This window comes from Vicugna pacos, unplaced genomic scaffold (genome assembly GCF_048564905.1).
Source record: "Vicugna pacos unplaced genomic scaffold, VicPac4 scaffold_17, whole genome shotgun sequence".
Lineage (NCBI taxonomy): Eukaryota > Metazoa > Chordata > Mammalia > Artiodactyla > Camelidae > Vicugna > Vicugna pacos.
The window spans coordinates 4,691,095-4,713,995 of record NW_027328738.1 but is presented as its reverse complement, the minus strand read 5'-3'; the positions used below and the strand labels follow the sequence as shown (position 1 = coordinate 4,713,995).

The following is a 22,901-nucleotide window of genomic DNA, read 5'->3' as shown; positions in this document are numbered from 1 at the left end:
CCTCCATCACACTGATCCACCCACAGAACTCTGCCCGGTTACCTAGGATCCAACAGCCACAACAAGCCTCGCGGTAAACACCAACATTCCACCTGGAATCCAACCGCTAACTGCCATCCCCAATGGCTGCTGCATCTTGTCAGTGTTGGGGGAGGGGCTGCATCCGACGAGAGGTTCCTAAGGTAAATGTGATTCTACCCACTAGCGTCCCATGGGCCTTTCTTCTTCCCTCTTTCCTTTTGTTCAGAGCTCTATGCACCGTACCAATGGAGGGAAGTGTGTCCCTTTTCAGTTGATGGTTTCACACGTCTTTAAACTTTCTAACAGTTCACAGTACACAGGGACCCACTAAAGGAGACTTATGTTCCTATAATATCCGTACACCCGGAATACATATGCGTCGCGTGATTTCTGCTGAAACACCCACACTCTCAGGACATGGATCCATTGGATTCATGGGGGCTGAAATTCCAAGAAATGAAACCAACCCCAATGTGCACTTTGCTGTCGGTCTCTTTTGCACTTAGTACACTTTGGCAGAGCTACTTGCCTTTGTTATAGGCTTCTTACATTTCTTCTCTACGTAGCCTAGAATATGGCATTCCTTCATCCTGTTGGAAGACATACAAGTCTACATCACGGACTAGGAATCCATTTGATTCCAAATCGGCATTAGTGTTAGGTCACGATATGCTCTTATGAATCAAAATGTACGAATATGAATGCACGCTTCTGATTTCCGAATACAAGTGTGCTGAGTACATGCAAGCCACGATACTGGGTCGATGCGTTCTGAATGACCCTTGACCTCACCTTGAGTATTTTCTTTTGAATAATCATGGTTCCCTTTGTATATGTCAGCCAACCATACCATTTTGGTGCTTGTTTGTTGGTTTGATTCTTTGTTGGTCTTCTTCTCGCTTGTTTTGCAAACACGTCAGGCCATGCATCTCTCCTTTCGCTTCAAACAGAGTCAAATAAGCTGATTCACTTAAGAGAGTGCTTCCAATCACCTATGATTTCCTGCTTCCCTCTCCCATCTTTAGGGTTTTGATGTCCTCCTTAAGTTCTTCTTCTTTCTTCTCTGCCACACATGCTCTTCTTGCATTTCCAATAATGGTTTCTTCTTTCCATTCCATCTTGCTGCTTTTCTATTCAGGGGAGTTTTCTCAACCTTTCTTTTAGAAAAACTTTTGAACTGCTGAATTCTTTTAAGATTTGCCGGTCTGTAGAATTCTCTAGCTCTGCCGTTATTTGAAATGGTGTTCATGTGGCATAGGCTACCCTAGGTGGCAGCATTTGGCCATTCAGGATATGGTCTGTGTCCTGGCACTCCTCCCTGTCCTGCAATATTGCTGCCGAGATATCAGCTGAAACCCCTCTGGAGGTTTCCTTGTGACTATGTTGTTTCCTCCAGGTGCATTTTAAATCACTCGGATATTCGTGAACTTTGTTGATTTGAATCATACAGCTGCTGGTAGGTCTATTGGGATTCCACCTCCTTCGGATGCTGTGTAATTCCTGAATTCGCATAGATGATTCTTTCTTGGCTTTCAGCAAGTTTCAGTCTGATTTTTCTACAGATAAATTTTCAGACACTTTTTGTTTCTTTATCTCTTGCTTTTCCATCTGGGACTCATGATTTCTATTCTTTCATGCCCTGTCTTAACCCAGGGTTCAACTGCAATGTTTTCATTTGTTTGCACTTGCTTTCCTATGTCTGCTTCTGACCGAGGTTTTTCTCTTCCCCTGTCTTCACAGTCATTCACGCGTCCCTCTGCATTATCTAGTCTGCTAAGGACTGAATTTTAGCCCTGATATTATCACAACCATTGAGTTTCCTGATATTTTTGGCTCGTGTTGAGACTTTCTCTTCCCCTTTTCTGGTATTCTGCCTTTTGTGATTCTGAGACACTGGTGTTCTTCAGTGTTTTCCTGACCTTCATTTTCAACACTTGTTCTGGATAGCGTTTTGCAGACTAGTTGTTTGAAAGCTTATCTTTTGCGCCTTCAATATCTTTGGAACTGAAAATGGTACTTCCTGTTTCTTTTACTGTTCTTCTTCATCTCTACTGGTCAGGTAATATCAGGTATCTAATGTAGACTTCTAGGGCTTTGTTAATTGAAAAATTTAGACTCTTGTCTCTACGCAATTCCATGGGATTTCTGTGAGGACAATTTCTCCTAGGCATTGATGCCATAACCTGTACCTGTGTGTGTTGTTTGGTATATCTCCAATTGCTGGTGTTGCATTAGTTGTGATGAACAACCCATTCTACTTCGATTAGCATAACTTCATTTTGATTATACTTATCTCACACTTCTGAAAGTGCACAGGACACTTCCTCTTGTGGAAATGAAGCTTCTAAAAGTTCTCAGCTCTGCATTCTTCTCTATGTCATTTTGGAGTGTTTCCAAAACAGCAAACTGAGAGTGCTCTTCTGCTTTTTATTGCCACGGGAATGTCCCAATGAAATGAGTTCTTTCCAGAGCTTCTCTGTCTACAGAAACACCTGTGGAAGCATATCTATGGATGTCACATATCAGGGCCTGCTGGAATGATCCCGCAGACCTTCCTTGTTGTCCTAGGTGCCGTACCGTGCCGGTGCCATCCAAAATGTAGCATCCGCTTTTGGGAGATAGTGCTGAAATGAATGCTTCCTCTTCTCGCGCTGTGGACTTGGACCACTCTCCCTTGTCCTCTCATCCTTGTGGCACGGGTGCACGAAGGCAACCACAGAGTTGTTGCGCATCCTGTGACTCAAACCAAACCATAATCCCAGCCCAGGTTATGAATGTAGCATATCCTAAGGCTTTTCATTCTGATTTCAAATTCAAGGCCCCCTGGATCCCTCAGACCAGATGCACGATATCTCTGATTCAGCCCCACGCGTGCTCTATTGGCAAAATTCCCAATTGGTCCCTGGTCCTGCAGATGTACTGGGTGTGGCCATGGGACATATCGGTAATGGCAACCGCGCGACCAGTGTGGTTGATTTATTATTGGTACACAGTTCGGTTTGCTCTCTTGATTCGACCCACCACATCCCACAACGCACTCCAGATCCCTGAGACTCAGCGTGTGCCATCATCCGTAGCTCTATGCCTCACTGACCATTGCCTCTGCTACCTCAAATTTGGCAGCTGGGATCTTGGTCTCAGAATTAACTGTGGGGATATTTTGCGCTGGTTTCTTTGAGTTCTCTCAGCCAAGCATCTGCTGTGCACTCTTGTAAATCTCAGCACATCACCTTCAAACCCATGTCTCCTGTCCGCTTGAGAGTGTGCGTCCAAGTTAAACAGAGTTTCACCCTTGTTGCTCCATCACCAGGGGTCCGAACCTGCACTGGTTTCCATTCCCTGCTTTGCATTCTCCTGCTTCCAGGTGTCCTGAGGCCTCATCCTGTCTTTGGGAGTAACAGACCTCTCTTCGGCCAGTGTCCTATGCTAAGGGCTGAGTGAGTGGATGTTTCCATTGCTCTGTACATGGGAGCGAGTGAGTGCAGGTTGCACTTCTTCTCTGCCAACTGGGCATCGATGAATCAACACTATCCAGATACATTTCACAGAAATGTGATATTTGCTTAGCTCTTTGTTTCTATACAGCCGTGGTGGGAGGGATTGTCCGAAGACAACTATTTTGACATTGTGTTGATATCCCATTTGCAGTCTTTAAGAAGTTTAACAGAACTCATTTACATGTTTTGGGAGTTATACGAAAATGGAGTTATTTTTTGAAACACACTAAATCGACCTAGAAGCCAGACTTGTCAATTTTGGTAACATTTTGTCAGCTCTACGGAAAAGCTAGACAGATAGAATGCAAACTAGCAGTCCAAACTGTTCAAGGGGTCATGTCAGCTCTTTAAGGTTGAAGCCTCCGAAACCAACAGGAACCATGAAATAACTTTTGGAAACATGGAATAACCCCCAACCTTGGATACACTTGTGCATGTGGTGCCCTGTATCCCAATGACACCTACTGGCCAATGTTGGCATTTCAAGGGGTAACATCCCTCTCTAGGAAAATACAAGAGGAAACAAACCAAATATATACATTTAGGTTTGAATCCAAAAGCACCTAGAGGCATTCTAGCTAGGAGAATCCTGCTGCAGTTATGCTAGTCTATTGAGAACCAGGTGTTTTTCTATCAGTGTTGAGAACGCTTAATCATCCGATCCTGTAGTTTAAAGCCATTTAACGCAACCAAGTCTGCACCCCCATGATATAGTGCCCCCGGGGGCTTGACTCAAGTGATAGACGATCCACATAAGCTGTGTCTTTAATGTCATTGGCGACTTTTACAGTTCAGTTCACTTTCTGACTTGTACTATTTACCTTCACTGTCTTGAAAAACTGAAGCCTAATACAGATTCATGTTCAGTCAAAGATTCCCCTCACTTACCACACTCCCTTCACCCCAGGGAAGACATAAACACAACATTTGCTGAATCTAGCGGAAGGACATCGTTTCTAGGTGTGAGCTAAGTATTCAATTTTATCTATTTCAGCCGAGACTATTTGACCTTTAAGGTGTTCACTGTTGTTCACAGAGAGTGAAGCTGGAGGAACTCTGATTCTAGGAGGGGCTTGCTCTTCTCGTAATGGCTTCATTGCAGCTCAGGTACTGATCCTTCAAAATGGATGCCTGAGTGGAGGGGAGGCAAGGGCAAGTGCTCACTAGCTAGGCCCAAACCTGGGAAAAGGCTTACCTGGGCTTGTTGAATTTTGGTCTGAATGGCTTGGGAATGCCCCTTGGGACGTGTGGATTCTCACGACCTCTTCCAAGAACAGGAGCGTTTTGATCATCTCTGCCATTTCTTCTCCTTCAGACGTCAGGGACCTTGGACCCGTTATTGGAGAAGAGAATTGAGGAACTTCCTCAAGTCCACGTTGGCACTCCGTATGTTTCTGCCTGTATCAGTGAGTTTCAATATGTCTCATGAATGTCTTTTGAGCCTGGTATCCTCTACAGCTGTCTCCACGCCAGTATTCTCCATTGTAGCAGAACATCTCTCATCCATGTGTTCGCATCTCTCCTCAATCCGTGCAGCCAGCTTACCGGCCAGCTTCTCTTCGTGTCTCCCCTAAAGTCGACTTCACCAGGACTGGGCAAGTCTGAAAGTACCTCGGAGCCTGACCAGTAAGCTGATGACAGGCAGATCTTCCACTGTCTGCCCTTTCAGGTTCTGGAAACTGACCTGTGACCTCAGGTCTTTGGGCAGCAGCAGTATCTCGAACTTACACAGCTTCCCGGACCAAAGACCTAAGCCAAGCTCCACAGAGGGCGGCAGCCCCTCCATCACACTGATCCACCCACAGAACTCTGCCCGGTTACCTAGGATCCAACAGCCACAACAAGCCTCGCGGTAAACACCAACATTCCACCTGGAATCCAACCGCTAACTGCCATCCCCAATGGCTGCTGCATCTTGTCAGTGTTGGGGGAGGGGCTGCATCCGACGAGAGGTTCCTAAGGGAAATGTGATTCTACCCACTAGCGTCCCATGGGCCTTTCTTCTTCCCTCTTTCCTTTTGTTCAGAGCTCTATGCACCGTACCAATGGAGGGAAGTGTGTCCCTTTTCAGTTGATGGTTTCACACGTCTTTAAACTTTCTAACAGTTCACAGTACACAGGGACCCACTAAAGGAGACTTATGTTCCTATAATATCCGTACACCCGGAATACATATGCGTCGCCTGATTTCTGCTGAAACACCCACACTCTCAGGACATGGATCCATTGGATTCATGGGGGCTGAAATTCCAAGAAATGAAACCAACCCCAATGTGCACTTTGCTGTCGGTCTCTTTTGCACTTAGTACACTTTGGCAGAGCTACTTGCCTTTGTTATAGGCTTCTTACATTTCTTCTCTACGTAGCCTAGAATATGGCATTCCTTCATCCTGTTGGAAGACATACAAGTCTACATCACGGACTAGGAATCCATTTGATTCCAAATCGGCATTAGTGTTAGGTCACGATATGCTCTTATGAATCAAAATGTACGAATATGAATGCACGCTTCTGATTTCCGAATACAAGTGTGCTGAGTACATGCAAGCCACGATACTGGGTCGATGCGTTCTGAATGACCCTTGACCTCACCTTGAGTATTTTCTTTTGAATAATCATGGTTCCCTTTGTATATGTCAGCCAACCATACCATTTTGGTGCTTGTTTGTTGGTTTGATTCTTTGTTGGTCTTCTTCTCGCTTGTTTTGCAAACACGTCAGGCCATGCATCTCTCCTTTCGCTTCAAACAGAGTCAAATAAGCTGATTCACTTAAGAGAGTGCTTCCAATCACCTATGATTTCCTGCTTCCCTCTCCCATCTTTAGGGTTTTGATGTCCTCCTTAAGTTCTTCTTCTTTCTTCTCTGCCACACATGCTCTTCTTGCATTTCCAATAATGGTTTCTTCTTTCCATTCCATCTTGCTGCTTTTCTATTCAGGGGAGTTTTCTCAACCTTTCTTTTAGAAAAACTTTTGAACTGCTGAATTCTTTTAAGATTTGCCGGTCTGTAGAATTCTCTAGCTCTGCCGTTATTTGAAATGGTGTTCATGTGGCATAGGCTACCCTAGGTGGCAGCATTTGGCCATTCAGGATATGGTCTGTGTCCTGGCACTCCTCCCTGTCCTGCAATATTGCTGCCGAGATATCAGCTGAAACCCCTCTGGAGGTTTCCTTGTGACTATGTTGTTTCCTCCAGGTGCATTTTAAATCACTCGGATATTCGTGAACTTTGTTGATTTGAATCATACAGCTGCTGGTAGGTCTATTGGGATTCCACCTCCTTCGGATGCTGTGTAGTTCCTGAATTCGCATAGATGATTCTTTCTTGGCTTTCAGCAAGTTTCAGTCTGATTTTTCTACAGATAAATTTTCAGACACTTTTTGTTTCTTTATCTCTTGCTTTTCCATCTGGGACTCATGATTTCTATTCTTTCATGCCCTGTCTTAACCCAGGGTTCAACTGCAATGTTTTCATTTGTTTGCACTTGCTTTCCTATGTCTGCTTCTGACCGAGGTTTTTCTCTTCCCCTGTCTTCACAGTCATTCACGCGTCCCTCTGCATTATCTAGTCTGCTAAGGACTGAATTTTAGCCCTGATATTATCACAACCATTGAGTTTCCTGATATTTTTGGCTCGTGTTGAGACTTTCTCTTCCCCTTTTCTGGTATTCTGCCTTTTGTGATTCTGAGACACTGGTGTTCTTCAGTGTTTTCCTGACCTTCATTTTCAACACTTGTTCTGGATAGCGTTTTGCAGACTAGTTGTTTGAAAGCTTATCTTTTGTGCCTTCAATATCTTTGGAACTGAAAATGGTACTTCCTGTTTCTTTTACTGTTCTTCTTCATCTCTACTGGTCAGGTAATATCAGGTATCTAATGTAGACTTCTAGGGCTTTGTTAATTGAAAATTTTAGACTCTTGTCTCTACGCAATTCCATGGGATTTCTGTGAGGACAATTTCTCCTAGGCATTGATGCCATAACCTGTACCTGTGTGTGTTGTTTGGTATATCTCCAATTGCTGGTGTTGCATTAGTTGTGATGAACAACCCATTCTACTTCGATTAGCATAACTTCATTTTGATTATACTTATCTCACACTTCTGAAAGTGCACAGGACACTTCCTCTTGTGGAAATGAAGCTTCTAAAAGTTCTCAGCTCTGCATTCTTCTCTATGTCATTTTGGAGTGTTTCCAAAACAGCAAACTGAGAGTGCTCTTCTGCTTTTTATTGCCACGGGAATGTCCCAATGAAATGAGTTCTTTCCAGAGCTTCTCTGTCTACAGAAACACCAGTGGAAGCATATCTATGGATGTCACATATCAGGGCCTGCTGGAATGATCCCGCAGACCTTCCTTGTTGTCCTAGGTGCCGTACCGTGCCGGTGCCATCCAAAATGTAGCATCCGCTTTTGGGAGATAGTGCTGAAGGGAATGCTTCCTCTTCTCGCGCTGTGGACTTGGACCACTCTCCCTTGTCCTCTCATCCTTGTCGCACGGGTGCACGAAGGCAACCACAGAGTTGTTGCGCATCCTGTGACTCAAACCAAACCATAATCCCAGCCCAGGTTATGAATGTAGCATATCCTAAGGCTTTTCATTCTGATTTCAAATTCAAGGCCCCCTGGATCCCTCAGACCAGATGCACGATATCTCTGATTCAGCCCCACACGTGCTCTATTGGCAAAATTCCCAATTGGTCCCTGGTCCTGCAGATGTACTGGGTGTGGCCATGGGACATATCGGTAATCGCAACCGCGCGACCAGTGTGGTTGATTTATTATTGGTACACAGTTCGGTTTGCTCTCTTGATTCGACCCACCACATCCCACAACGCACTCCAGATCCCTGAGACTCAGCGTGTGCCATCATCCGTAGCTCTATGCCTCACTGACCATTGCCTCTGCTACCTCAAATTTGGCAGCTGGGATCTTGGTCTCAGAATTAACTGTGGGGATATTTTGCGCTGGTTTCTTTGAGTTCTCTCAGCCAAGCATCTGCTGTGCACTCTTGTAAATCTCAGCACATCACCTTCAAACCCATGTCTCCTGTCCGCTTGAGAGTGTGCGTCCAAGTTAAACAGAGATTCACCCTTGTTGCTCCATCACCAGGGGTCCGAACCTGCACTGGTTTCCATTCCCTGCTTTGCATTCTCCTGCTTCCAGGTGTCCTGAGGCCTCATCCTGTCTTTGGGAGTAACAGACCTCTCTTCGGCCAGTGTCCTATGCTAAGGGCTGGGTGAGTGGATGTTTCCATTGCTCTGTACATGGGAGCGAGTGAGTGCAGGTTGCACTTCTTCTCTGCCAACTGGGCATCGATGAATCAACACTATCCAGATACATTTCACAGAAATGTGATATTTGCTTAGCTCTTTGTTTCTATACAGCCGTGGTGGGAGGGATTGTCCGAAGACAACTATTTTGACATTGTGTTGATATCCCATTTGCAGTCTTTAAGAAGTTTAACAGAACTCATTTACATGTTTTGGGAGTTATACGAAAATGGAGTTATTTTTTGAAACACACTAAATCGACCTAGAAGCCAGACTTGTCAATTTTGGTAACATTGTGTCAGCTCTACGGAAAAGCTAGACAGATAGAATGCAAACTAGCAGTCCAAACTGTTCAAGGGGTCATGTCAGCTCTTTAAGGTTGAAGCCTCCGAAACCAACAGGAACCATGAAATAACTTTTGGAAACATGGAATAACCCCCAACCTTGGATACACTTGTGCATGTGGTGCCCTGTATCCCAATGACACCTACTGGCCAATGTTGGCATTTCAAGGGGTAACATCCCTCTCTAGGAAAATACAAGAGGAAACAAACCAAATATATACATTTAGGTTTGAATCCAAAAGCACCTAGAGGCATTCTAGCTAGGAGAATCCTGCTGCAGTTATGCTAGTCTATTGAGAACCAGGTGTTTTTCTATCAGTGTTGAGAACGCTTAATCATCCGATCCTGTAGTTTAAAGCCATTTAACGCAACCAAGTCTGCACCCCCATGATATAGTGCCCCCGGGGGCTTGACTCAAGTGATAGACGATCCACATAAGCTGTGTCTTTAATGTCATTGGCGACTTTTACAGTTCAGTTCACTTTCTGACTTGTACTATTTACCTTCACTGTCTTGAAAAACTGAAGCCTAATACAGATTCATGTTCAGTCAAAGATTCCCCTCACTTACCACACTCCCTTCACCCCAGGGAAGACATAAACACAACATTTGCTGAATCTAGCGGAAGGACATCGTTTCTAGGTGTGAGCTAAGTATTCAATTTTATCTATTTCAGCCGAGACTATTTGACCTTTAAGGTGTTCACTGTTGTTCACAGAGAGTGAAGCTGGAGGAACTCTGATTCTAGGAGGGGCTTGCTCTTCTCGTAATGGCTTCATTGCAGCTCAGGTACTGATCCTTCAAAATGGATGCCTGAGTGGAGGGGAGGCAAGGGCAAGTGCTCACTAGCTAGGCCCAAACCTGGGAAAAGGCTTACCTGGGCTTGTTGAATTTTGGTCTGAATGGCTTGGGAATGCCCCTTGGGACGTGTGGATTCTCACGACCTCTTCCAAGAACAGGAGCGTTTTGATCATCTCTGCCATTTCTTCTCCTTCAGACGTCAGGGACCTTGGACCCGTTATTGGAGAAGAGAATTGAGGAACTTCCTCAAGTCCACGTTGGCACTCCGTATGTTTCTGCCTGTATCAGTGAGTTTCAATATGTCTCATGAATGTCTTTTGAGCCTGGTATCCTCTACAGCTGTCTCCACGCCAGTATTCTCCATTGTAGCAGAACATCTCTCATCCATGTGTTCGCATCTCTCCTCAATCCGTGCAGCCAGCTTATCGGCCAGCTTCTCTTCGTGTCTCCCCTAAAGTCGACTTCACCAGGACTGGGCAAGTCTGAAAGTACCTCGGAGCCTGACCAGTAAGCTGATGACAAGCAGATCTTCCACTGTCTGCCCTTTCAGGTTCTGGAAACTGACCTGTGACCTCAGGTCTTTGGGCAGCAGCAGTATCTCGAACTTACACAGCTTCCCGGACCAAAGACCTAAGCCAAGCTCCACAGAGGGCGGCAGCCCCTCCATCACACTGATCCACCCACAGAACTCTGCCTGGTTACCTAGGATCCAACAGCCACAACAAGCCTCGCGGTAAACACCAACATTCCACCTGGAATCCAACCGCTAACTGCCATCCCCAATGGCTGCTGCATCTTGTCAGTGTTGGGGGAGGGGCTGCATCCGACGAGAGGTTCCTAAGGTAAATGTGATTCTACCCACTAGCGTCCCATGGGCCTTTCTTCTTCCCTCTTTCCTTTTGTTCAGAGCTCTATGCACCGTACCAATGGAGGGAAGTGTGTCCCTTTTCAGTTGATGGTTTCACACGTCTTTAAACTTTCTAACAGTTCACAGTACACAGGGACCCACTAAAGGAGACTTATGTTCCTATAATATCCGTACACCCGGAATACATATGCGTCGCCTGATTTCTGCTGAAACACCCACACTCTCAGGACATGGATCCATTGGATTCATGGGGGCTGAAATTCCAAGAAATGAAACCAACCCCAATGTGCACTTTGCTGTCGGTCTCTTTTGCACTTAGTACACTTTGGCAGAGCTACTTGCCTTTGTTATAGGCTTCTTACATTTCTTCTCTACGTAGCCTAGAATATGGCATTCCTTCATCCTGTTGGAAGACATACAAGTCTACATCACGGACTAGGAATCCATTTGATTCCAAATCGGCATTAGTGTTAGGTCACGATATGCTCTTATGAATCAAAATGTACGAATATGAATGCACGCTTCTGATTTCCGAATACAAGTGTGCTGAGTACATGCAAGCCACGATACTGGGTCGATGCGTTCTGAATGACCCTTGACCTCACCTTGAGTATTTTCTTTTGAATAATCATGGTTCCCTTTGTATATGTCAGCCAACCATACCATTTTGGTGCTTGTTTGTTGGTTTGATTCTTTGTTGGTCTTCTTCTCGCTTGTTTTGCAAACACGTCAGGCCATGCATCTCTCCTTTCGCTTCAAACAGAGTCAAATAAGCTGATTCACTTAAGAGAGTGCTTCCAATCACCTATGATTTCCTGCTTCCCTCTCCCATCTTTAGGGTTTTGATGTCCTCCTTAAGTTCTTCTTCTTTCTTCTCTGCCACACATGCTCTTCTTGCATTTCCAATAATGGTTTCTTCTTTCCATTCCATCTTGCTGCTTTTCTATTCAGGGGAGTTTTCTCAACCTTTCTTTTAGAAAAACTTTTGAACTGCTGAATTCTTTTAAGATTTGCCGGTCTGTAGAATTCTCTAGCTCTGCCGTTATTTGAAATGGTGTTCATGTGGCATAGGCTACCCTAGGTGGCAGCATTTGGCCATTCAGGATATGGTCTGTGTCCTGGCACTCCTCCCTGTCCTGCAATATTGCTGCCGAGATATCAGCTGAAACCCCTCTGGAGGTTTCCTTGTGACTATGTTGTTTCCTCCAGGTGCATTTTAAATCACTCGGATATTCGTGAACTTTGTTGATTTGAATCATACAGCTGCTGGTAGGTCTATTGGGATTCCACCTCCTTCGGATGCTGTGTAATTCCTGAATTCGCATAGATGATTCTTTCTTGGCTTTCAGCAAGTTTCAGTCTGATTTTTCTACAGATAAATTTTCAGACACTTTTTGTTTCTTTATCTCTTGCTTTTCCATCTGGGACTCATGATTTCTATTCTTTCATGCCCTGTCTTAACCCAGGGTTCAACTGCAATGTTTTCATTTGTTTGCACTTGCTTTCCTATGTCTGCTTCTGACCGAGGTTTTTCTCTTCCCCTGTCTTCACAGTCATTCACGCGTCCCTCTGCATTATCTAGTCTGCTAAGGACTGAATTTTAGCCCTGATATTATCACAACCATTGAGTTTCCTGATATTTTTGGCTCGTGTTGAGACTTTCTCTTCCCCTTTTCTGGTATTCTGCCTTTTGTGATTCTGAGACACTGGTGTTCTTCAGTGTTTTCCTGACCTTCATTTTCAACACTTGTTCTGGATAGCGTTTTGCAGACTAGTTGTTTGAAAGCTTATCTTTTGCGCCTTCAATATCTTTGGAACTGAAAATGGTACTTCCTGTTTCTTTTACTGTTCTTCTTCATCTCTACTGGTCAGGTAATATCAGGTATCTAATGTAGACTTCTAGGGCTTTGTTAATTGAAAAATTTAGACTCTTGTCTCTACGCAATTCCATGGGATTTCTGTGAGGACAATTTCTCCTAGGCATTGATGCCATAACCTGTACCTGTGTGTGTTGTTTGGTATATCTCCAATTGCTGGTGTTGCATTAGTTGTGATGAACAACCCATTCTACTTCGATTAGCATAACTTCATTTTGATTATACTTATCTCACACTTCTGAAAGTGCACAGGACACTTCCTCTTGTGGAAATGAAGCTTCTAAAAGTTCTCAGCTCTGCATTCTTCTCTATGTCATTTTGGAGTGTTTCCAAAACAGCAAACTGAGAGTGCTCTTCTGCTTTTTATTGCCACGGGAATGTCCCAATGAAATGAGTTCTTTCCAGAGCTTCTCTGTCTACAGAAACACCTGTGGAAGCATATCTATGGATGTCACATATCAGGGCCTGCTGGAATGATCCCGCAGACCTTCCTTGTTGTCCTAGGTGCCGTACCGTGCCGGTGCCATCCAAAATGTAGCATCCGCTTTTGGGAGATAGTGCTGAAATGAATGCTTCCTCTTCTCGCGCTGTGGACTTGGACCACTCTCCCTTGTCCTCTCATCCTTGTGGCACGGGTGCACGAAGGCAACCACAGAGTTGTTGCGCATCCTGTGACTCAAACCAAACCATAATCCCAGCCCAGGTTATGAATGTAGCATATCCTAAGGCTTTTCATTCTGATTTCAAATTCAAGGCCCCCTGGATCCCTCAGACCAGATGCACGATATCTCTGATTCAGCCCCACGCGTGCTCTATTGGCAAAATTCCCAATTGGTCCCTGGTCCTGCAGATGTACTGGGTGTGGCCATGGGACATATCGGTAATCGCAACCGCGCGACCAGTGTGGTTGATTTATTATTGGTACACAGTTCGGTTTGCTCTCTTGATTCGACCCACCACATCCCACAACGCACTCCAGATCCCTGAGACTCAGCGTGTGCCATCATCCGTAGCTCTATGCCTCACTGACCATTGCCTCTGCTACCTCAAATTTGGCAGCTGGGATCTTGGTCTCAGAATTAACTGTGGGGATATTTTGCGCTGGTTTCTTTGAGTTCTCTCAGCCAAGCATCTGCTGTGCACTCTTGTAAATCTCAGCACATCACCTTCAAACCCATGTCTCCTGTCCGCTTGAGAGTGTGCGTCCAAGTTAAACAGAGTTTCACCCTTGTTGCTCCATCACCAGGGGTCCGAACCTGCACTGGTTTCCATTCCCTGCTTTGCATTCTCCTGCTTCCAGGTGTCCTGAGGCCTCATCCTGTCTTTGGGAGTAACAGACCTCTCTTCGGCCAGTGTCCTATGCTAAGGGCTGGGTGAGTGGATGTTTCCATTGCTCTGTACATGGGAGCGAGTGAGTGCAGGTTGCACTTCTTCTCTGCCAACTGGGCATCGATGAATCAACACTATCCAGATACATTTCACAGAAATGTGATATTTGCTTAGCTCTTTGTTTCTATACAGCCGTGGTGGGAGGGATTGTCCGAAGACAACTATTTTGACATTGTGTTGATATCCCATTTGCAGTCTTTAAGAAGTTTAACAGAACTCATTTACATGTTTTGGGAGTTATACGAAAATGGAGTTATTTTTTGAAACACACTAAATCGACCTAGAAGCCAGACTTGTCAATTTTGGTAACATTTTGTCAGCTCTACGGAAAAGCTAGACAGATAGAATGCAAACTAGCAGTCCAAACTGTTCAAGGGGTCATGTCAGCTCTTTAAGGTTGAAGCCTCCGAAACCAACAGGAACCATGAAATAACTTTTGGAAACATGGAATAACCCCCAACCTTGGATACACTTGTGCATGTGGTGCCCTGTATCCCAATGACACCTACTGGCCAATGTTGGCATTTCAAGGGGTAACATCCCTCTCTAGGAAAATACAAGAGGAAACAAACCAAATATATACATTTAGGTTTGAATCCAAAAGCACCTAGAGGCATTCTAGCTAGGAGAATCCTGCTGCAGTTATGCTAGTCTATTGAGAACCAGGTGTTTTTCTATCAGTGTTGAGAACGCTTAATCATCCGATCCTGTAGTTTAAAGCCATTTAACGCAACCAAGTCTACACCCCCATGATATAGTGCCCCCGGGGGCTTGACTCAAGTGAAAGACGATCCACATAAGCTGTTTCTTTAATGTCATTGGCGACTTTTACAGTTCAGTTCACTTTCTGACTTGTACTATTTACCTTCACTGTGTTGAAAAACTGAAGCCTAATACAGATTCATGTTCAGTCAAAGATTCCCCTCACTTACCACACTCCCTTCACCCCAGGGAAGACATAAACACAACATTTGCTGAATCTAGCGGAAGGACATCGTTTCTAGGTGTGAGCTAAGTATTCAATTTTATCTATTTCAGCCGAGACTATTTGACCTTTAAGGTGTTCACTGTTGTTCACAGAGAGTGAAGCTGGAGGAACTCTGATTCTAGGAGGGGCTTGCTCTTCTCGTAATGGCTTCATTGCAGCTCAGGTACTGATCCTTCAAAATGGATGCCTGAGTGGAGGGGAGGCAAGGGCAAGTGCTCACTAGCTAGGCCCAAACCTGGGAAAAGGCTTACCTGGGCTTGTTGAATTTTGGTCTGAATGGCTTGGGAATGCCCCTTGGGACGTGTGGATTCTCACGACCTCTTCCAAGAACAGGAGCGTTTTGATCATCTCTGCCATTTCTTCTCCTTCAGACGTCAGGGACCTTGGACCCGTTATTGGAGAAGAGAATTGAGGAACTTCCTCAAGTCCACGTTGGCACTCCGTATGTTTCTGCCTGTATCAGTGAGTTTCAATATGTCTCATGAATGTCTTTTGAGCCTGGTATCCTCTACAGCTGTCTCCACGCCAGTATTCTCCATTGTAGCAGAACATCTCTCATCCATGTGTTCGCATCTCTCCTCAATCCGTGCAGCCAGCTTACCGGCCAGCTTCTCTTCGTGTCTCCCCTAAAGTCGACTTCACCAGGACTGGGCAAGTCTGAAAGTACCTCGGAGTCTGACCAGTAAGCTGATGACAGGCAGATCTTCCACTGTCTGCCCTTTCAGGTTCTGGAAACTGACCTGTGACCTCAGGTCTTTGGGCAGCAGCAGTATCTCGAACTTACACAGCTTCCCGGACCAAAGACCTAAGCCAAGCTCCACAGAGGGCGGCAGCCCCTCCATCACACTGATCCACCCACAGAACTCTGCCCGGTTACCTAGGATCCAACAGCCACAACAAGCCCCGCGGTACACACCAACATTCCACCTGGAATCCAACCGCTAACTGCCATCCCCAATGGCTGCTGCATCTTGTCAGTGTTGGGGGAGGGGCTGCATCCGACGAGAGGTTCCTAAGGGAAATGTGATTCTACCCACTAGCGTCCCATGGGCCTTTCTTCTTCCCTCTTTCCTTTTGTTCAGAGCTCTATGCACCGTACCAATGGAGGGAAGTGTGTCCCTTTTCAGTTGATGGTTTCACACGTCTTTAAACTTTCTAACAGTTCACAGTACACAGGGACCCACTAAAGGAGACTTATGTTCCTATAATATCCGTACACCCGGAATACATATGCGTCGCCTGATTTCTGCTGAAACACCCACACTCTCAGGACATGGATCCATTGGATTCATGGGGGCTGAAATTCCAAGAAATGAAACCAACCCCAATGTGCACTTTGCTGTCGGTCTCTTTTGCACTTAGTACACTTTGGCAGAGCTACTTGCCTTTGTTATAGGCTTCTTACATTTCTTCTCTACGTAGCCTAGAATATGGCATTCCTTCATCCTGTTGGAAGACATACAAGTCTACATCACGGACTAGGAATCCATTTGATTCCAAATCGGCATTAGTGTTAGGTCACGATATGCTCTTATGAATCAAAATGTACGAATATGAATGCACGCTTCTGATTTCCGAATACAAGTGTGCTGAGTACATGCAAGCCACGATACTGGGTCGATGCGTTCTGAATGACCCTTGACCTCACCTTGAGTATTTTCTTTTGAATAATCATGGTTCCCTTTGTATATGTCAGCCAACCATACCAGTTTGGTGCTTGTTTGTTGGTTTGATTCTTTGTTGGTCTTCTTCTCGCTTGTTTTGCAAACACGTCAGGCCATGCATCTCTCCTTTCGCTTCAAACAGAGTCAAATAAGCTGATTCACTTAAGAGAGTGCTTCCAATCACCTATGATTTCCTGCTTCCCTCTCCCATCTTTAGGGTTTTGATGTCCTCCTTAAGTTCTTCTTCTTTCTTCTCTGCCACACATGCTCTTCTTGCATTTCCAATAATGGTTTCTTCTTTCCATTCCATCTTGCTGCTTTTCTATTCAGGGGAGTTTTCTCAACCTTTCTTTTAGAAAAACTTTTGAACTGCTGAATTCTTTTAAGATTTGCCGGTCTGTAGAATTCTCTAGCTCTGCCGTTATTTGAAATGGTGTTCATGTGGCATAGGCTACCCTAGGTGGCAGCATTTGGCCATTCAGGATATGGTCTGTGTCCTGGCACTCCTCCCTGTCCTGCAATATTACTGCCGAGATATCAGCTGAAACCCCTCTGGAGGTTTCCTTGTGACTATGTTGTTTCCTCCAGGTGCATTTTAAATCACTCGGATATTCGTGAACTTTGTTGATTTGAATCATACAGCTGCTGGTAGGTCTATTGGGATTCCACCTCCTTCGGATGCTGTGTAATTCCTGAATTCGCATAGATGATTCTTTCTTGGCTTTCAGCAAGTTTCAGTCTGATTTTTCTACAGATAAATTTTCAGACACTTTTTGTTTCTTTATCTCTTGCTTTTCCATCTGGGACTCATGATTTCTATTCTTTCATGCCCTGTCTTAACCCAGGGTTCAACTGCAATGTTTTCATTTGTTTGCACTTGCTTTCCTATGTCTGCTTCTGACCGAGGTTTTTCTCTTCCCCTGTCTTCACAGTCATTCACGCGTCCCTCTGCATTATCTAGTCTGCTAAGGACTGAATTTTAGCCCTGATATTATCACAACCATTGAGTTTCCTGATATTTTTGGCTCGTGTTGAGACTTTCTCTTCCCCTTTTCTGGTATTCTGCCTTTTGTGATTCTGAGACACTGGTGTTCTTCAGTGTTTTCCTGACCTTCATTTTCAACACTTGTTCTGGATAGCGTTTTGCAGACTAGTTGTTTGAAAGCTTATCTTTTGCGCCTTCAATATCTTTGGAACTGAAAATGGTACTTCCTGTTTCTTTTACTGTTCTTCTTCATCTCTACTGGTCAGGTAATATCAGGTATCTAATGTAGACTTCTAGGGCTTTGTTAATTGAAAATTTTAGACTCTTGTCTCTACGCAATTCCATGGGATTTCTGTGAGGACAATTTCTCCTAGGCATTGATGCCATAACCTGTACCTGTGTGTGTTGTTTGGTATATCTCCAATTGCTGGTGTTGCATTAGTTGTGATGAACAACCCATTCTACTTCGATTAGCATAACTTCATTTTGATTATACTTATCTCACACTTCTGAAAGTGCACAGGACACTTCCTCTTGTGGAAATGAAGCTTCTAAAAGTTCTCAGCTCTGCATTCTTCTCTATGTCATTTTGGAGTGTTTCCAAAACAGCAAACTGAGAGTGCTCTTCTGCTTTTTATTGCCACGGGAATGTCCCAATGAAATCAGTTCTTTCCAGAGCTTCTCTGTCTACAGAAACACCAGTGGAAGCATATCTATGGATGTCACATATCAGGGCCTGCTGGAATGATCCCGCAGACCTTCCTTGTTGTCCTAGGTGCCGTACCGTGCCGGTGCCATCCAAAATGTAGCATCCGCTTTTGGGAGATAGTGCTGAAGGGAATGCTTCCTCTTCTCGCGCTGTGGACTTGGACCACTCTCCCTTGTCCTCTCATCCTTGTCGCACGGGTGCACGAAGGCAACCACAGAGTTGTTGCGCATCCTGTGACTCAAACCAAACCATAATCCCAGCCCAGGTTATGAATGTAGCATATCCTAAGGCTTTTCATTCTGATTTCAAATTCAAGGCCCCCTGGATCCCTCAGACCAGATGCACGATATCTCTGATTCAGCCCCACACGTGCTCTATTGGCAAAATTCCCAATTGGTCCCTGGTCCTGCAGATGTACTGGGTGTGGCCATGGGACATATCGGTAATCGCAACCGCGCGACCAGTGTGGTTGATTTATTATTGGTACACAGTTCGGTTTGCTCTCTTGATTCGACCCACCACATCCCACAACGCACTCCAGATCCCTGAGACTCAGCGTGTGCCATCATCCGTAGCTCTATGCCTCACTGACCATTGCCTCTGCTACCTCAAATTTGGCAGCTGGGATCTTGGTCTCAGAATTAACTGTGGGGATATTTTGCGCTGGTTTCTTTGAGTTCTCTCAGCCAAGCATCTGCTGTGCACTCTTGTAAATCTCAGCACATCACCTTCAAACCCATGTCTCCTGTCCGCTTGAGAGTGTGCGTCCAAGTTAAACAGAGATTCACCCTTGTTGCTCCATCACCAGGGGTCCGAACCTGCACTGGTTTCCATTCCCTGCTTTGCATTCTCCTGCTTCCAGGTGTCCTGAGGCCTCATCCTGTCTTTGGGAGTAACAGACCTCTCTTCGGCCAGTGTCCTATGCTAAGGGCTGGGTGAGTGGATGTTTCCATTGCTCTGTACATGGGAGCGAGTGAGTGCAGGTTGCACTTCTTCTCTGCCAACTGGGCATCGATGAATCAACACTATCCAGATACATTTCACAGAAATGTGATATTTGCTTAGCTCTTTGTTTCTATACAGCCGTGGTGGGAGGGATTGTCCGAAGACAACTATTTTGACATTGTGTTGATATCCCATTTGCAGTCTTTAAGAAGTTTAACAGAACTCATTTACATGTTTTGGGAGTTATACGAAAATGGAGTTATTTTTTGAAACACACTAAATCGACCTAGAAGCCAGACTTGTCAATTTTGGTAACATTGTGTCAGCTCTACGGAAAAGCTAGACAGATAGAATGCAAACTAGCAGTCCAAACTGTTCAAGGGGTCATGTCAGCTCTTTAAGGTTGAAGCCTCCGAAACCAACAGGAACCATGAAATAACTTTTGGAAACATGGAATAACCCCCAACCTTGGATACACTTGTGCATGTGGTGCCCTGTATCCCAATGACACCTACTGGCCAATGTTGGCATTTCAAGGGGTAACATCCCTCTCTAGGAAAATACAAGAGGAAACAAACCAAATATATACATTTAGGTTTGAATCCAAAAGCACCTAGAGGCATTCTAGCTAGGAGAATCCTGCTGCAGTTATGCTAGTCTATTGAGAACCAGGTGTTTTTCTATCAGTGTTGAGAACGCTTAATCATCCGATCCTGTAGTTTAAAGCCATTTAACGCAACCAAGTCTGCACCCCCATGATATAGTGCCCCCGGGGGCTTGACTCAAGTGATAGACGATCCACATAAGCTGTGTCTTTAATGTCATTGGCGACTTTTACAGTTCAGTTCACTTTCTGACTTGTACTATTTACCTTCACTGTCTTGAAAAACTGAAGCCTAATACAGATTCATGTTCAGTCAAAGATTCCCCTCACTTACCACACTCCCTTCACCCCAGGGAAGACATAAACACAACATTTGCTGAATCTAGCGGAAGGACATCGTTTCTAGGTGTGAGCTAAGTATTCAATTTTATCTATTTCAGCCGAGACTATTTGACCTTTAAGGTGTTCACTGTTGTTCACAGAGAGTGAAGCTGGAGGAACTCTGATTCTAGGAGGGGCTTGCTCTTCTCGTAATGGCTTCATTGCAGCTCAGGTACTGATCCTTCAAAATGGATGCCTGAGTGGAGGGGAGGCAAGGGCAAGTGCTCACTAGCTAGGCCCAAACCTGGGAAAAGGCTTACCTGGGCTTGTTGAATTTTGGTCTGAATGGCTTGGGAATGCCCCTTGGGACGTGTGGATTCTCACGACCTCTTCCAAGAACAGGAGCGTTTTGATCATCTCTGCCATTTCTTCTCCTTCAGACGTCAGGGACCTTGGACCCGTTATTGGAGAAGAGAATTGAGGAACTTCCTCAAGTCCACGTTGGCACTCCGTATGTTTCTGCCTGTATCAGTGAGTTTCAATATGTCTCATGAATGTCTTTTGAGCCTGGTATCCTCTACAGCTGTCTCCACGCCAGTATTCTCCATTGTAGCAGAACATCTCTCATCCATGTGTTCGCATCTCTCCTCAATCCGTGCAGCCAGCTTATCGGCCAGCTTCTCTTCGTGTCTCCCCTAAAGTCGACTTCACCAGGACTGGGCAAGTCTGAAAGTACCTCGGAGCCTGACCAGTAAGCTGATGACAAGCAGATCTTCCACTGTCTGCCCTTTCAGGTTCTGGAAACTGACCTGTGACCTCAGGTCTTTGGGCAGCAGCAGTATCTCGAACTTACACAGCTTCCCGGACCAAAGACCTAAGCCAAGCTCCACAGAGGGCGGCAGCCCCTCCATCACACTGATCCACCCACAGAACTCTGCCTGGTTACCTAGGATCCAACAGCCACAACAAGCCTCGCGGTAAACACCAACATTCCACCTGGAATCCAACCGCTAACTGCCATCCCCAATGGCTGCTGCATCTTGTCAGTGTTGGGGGAGGGGCTGCATCCGACGAGAGGTTCCTAAGGGAAATGTGATTCTACCCACTAGCGTCCCATGGGCCTTTCTTCTTCCCTCTTTCCTTTTGTTCAGAGCTCTATGCACCGTACCAATGGAGGGAAGTGTGTCCCTTTTCAGTTGATGGTTTCACACGTCTTTAAACTTTCTAACAGTTCACAGTACACAGGGACCCACTAAAGGAGACTTATGTTCCTATAATATCCGTACACCCGGAATACATATGCGTCGCCTGATTTCTGCTGAAACACCCACACTCTCAGGACATGGATCCATTGGATTCATGGGGGCTGAAATTCCAAGAAATGAAACCAACCCCAATGTGCACTTTGCTGTCGGTCTCTTTTGCACTTAGTACACTTTGGCAGAGCTACTTGCCTTTGTTATAGGCTTCTTACATTTCTTCTCTACGTAGCCTAGAATATGGCATTCCTTCATCCTGTTGGAAGACATACAAGTCTACATCACGGACTAGGAATCCATTTGATTCCAAATCGGCATTAGTGTTAGGTCACGATATGCTCTTATGAATCAAAATGTACGAATATGAATGCACGCTTCTGATTTCCGAATACAAGTGTGCTGAGTACATGCAAGCCACGATACTGGGTCAATGCGTTCTGAATGACCCTTGACCTCACCTTGAGTATTTTCTTTTGAATAATCATGGTTCCCTTTGTATATGTCAGCCAACCATACCATTTTGGTGCTTGTTTGTTGGTTTGATTCTTTGTTGGTCTTCTTCTCGCTTGTTTTGCAAACACGTCAGGCCATGCATCTCTCCTTTCGCTTCAAACAGAGTCAAATAAGCTGATTCACTTAAGAGAGTGCTTCCAATCACCTATGATTTCCTGCTTCCCTCTCCCATCTTTAGGGTTTTGATGTCCTCCTTAAGTTCTTCTTCTTTCTTCTCTGCCACACATGCTCTTCTTGCATTTCCAATAATGGTTTCTTCTTTCCATTCCATCTTGCTGCTTTTCTATTCAGGGGAGTTTTCTCAACCTTTCTTTTAGAAAAACTTTTGAACTGCTGAATTCTTTTAAGATTTGCCGGTCTGTAGAATTCTCTAGCTCTGCCGTTATTTGAAATGGTGTTCATGTGGCATAGGCTACCCTAGGTGGCAGCATTTGGCCATTCAGGATATGGTCTGTGTCCTGGCACTCCTCCCTGTCCTGCAATATTGCTGCCGAGATATCAGCTGAAACCCCTCTGGAGGTTTCCTTGTGACTATGTTGTTTCCTCCAGGTGCATTTTAAATCACTCGGATATTCGTGAACTTTGTTGATTTGAATCATACAGCTGCTGGTAGGTCTATTGGGATTCCACCTCCTTCGGATGCTGTGTAATTCCTGAATTCGCATAGATGATTCTTTCTTGGCTTTCAGCAAGTTTCAGTCTGATTTTTCTACAGATAAATTTTCAGACACTTTTTGTTTCTTTATCTCTTGCTTTTCCATCTGGGACTCATGATTTCTATTCTTTCATGCCCTGTCTTAACCCAGGGTTCAACTGCAATGTTTTCATTTGTTTGCACTTGCTTT

The 22,901-nt window shown here is 45.0% G+C and overlaps 2 long non-coding RNA genes across 3 annotated transcripts; both read left to right on the top strand.

Moving 5' to 3' along the window:
* Nucleotides 1-5,281, top strand: LOC140692783 (uncharacterized). 2 transcript variants are annotated; one of them, XR_012068356.1, is made up of 4 exons: nt 1-182; nt 4,555-4,625; nt 4,834-4,904; nt 5,055-5,281. It is a non-coding gene; the product is annotated as an uncharacterized lncRNA (long non-coding RNA). The 2 variants fall into 2 exon arrangements; XR_012068355.1 differs by having other exon boundaries at nt 4,834-4,924; nt 5,007-5,224.
* A 5,357-nt stretch (nt 5,282-10,638) lies between these two features.
* LOC140692792 (uncharacterized) lies at nt 10,639-15,700 on the top strand. Its single transcript, XR_012068372.1, has 4 exons — nt 10,639-10,776; nt 15,149-15,219; nt 15,428-15,518; nt 15,601-15,700. It is a non-coding gene; the product is annotated as an uncharacterized lncRNA (long non-coding RNA).
* Nucleotides 15,701-22,901: the final 7,201 nt, after the last annotated feature.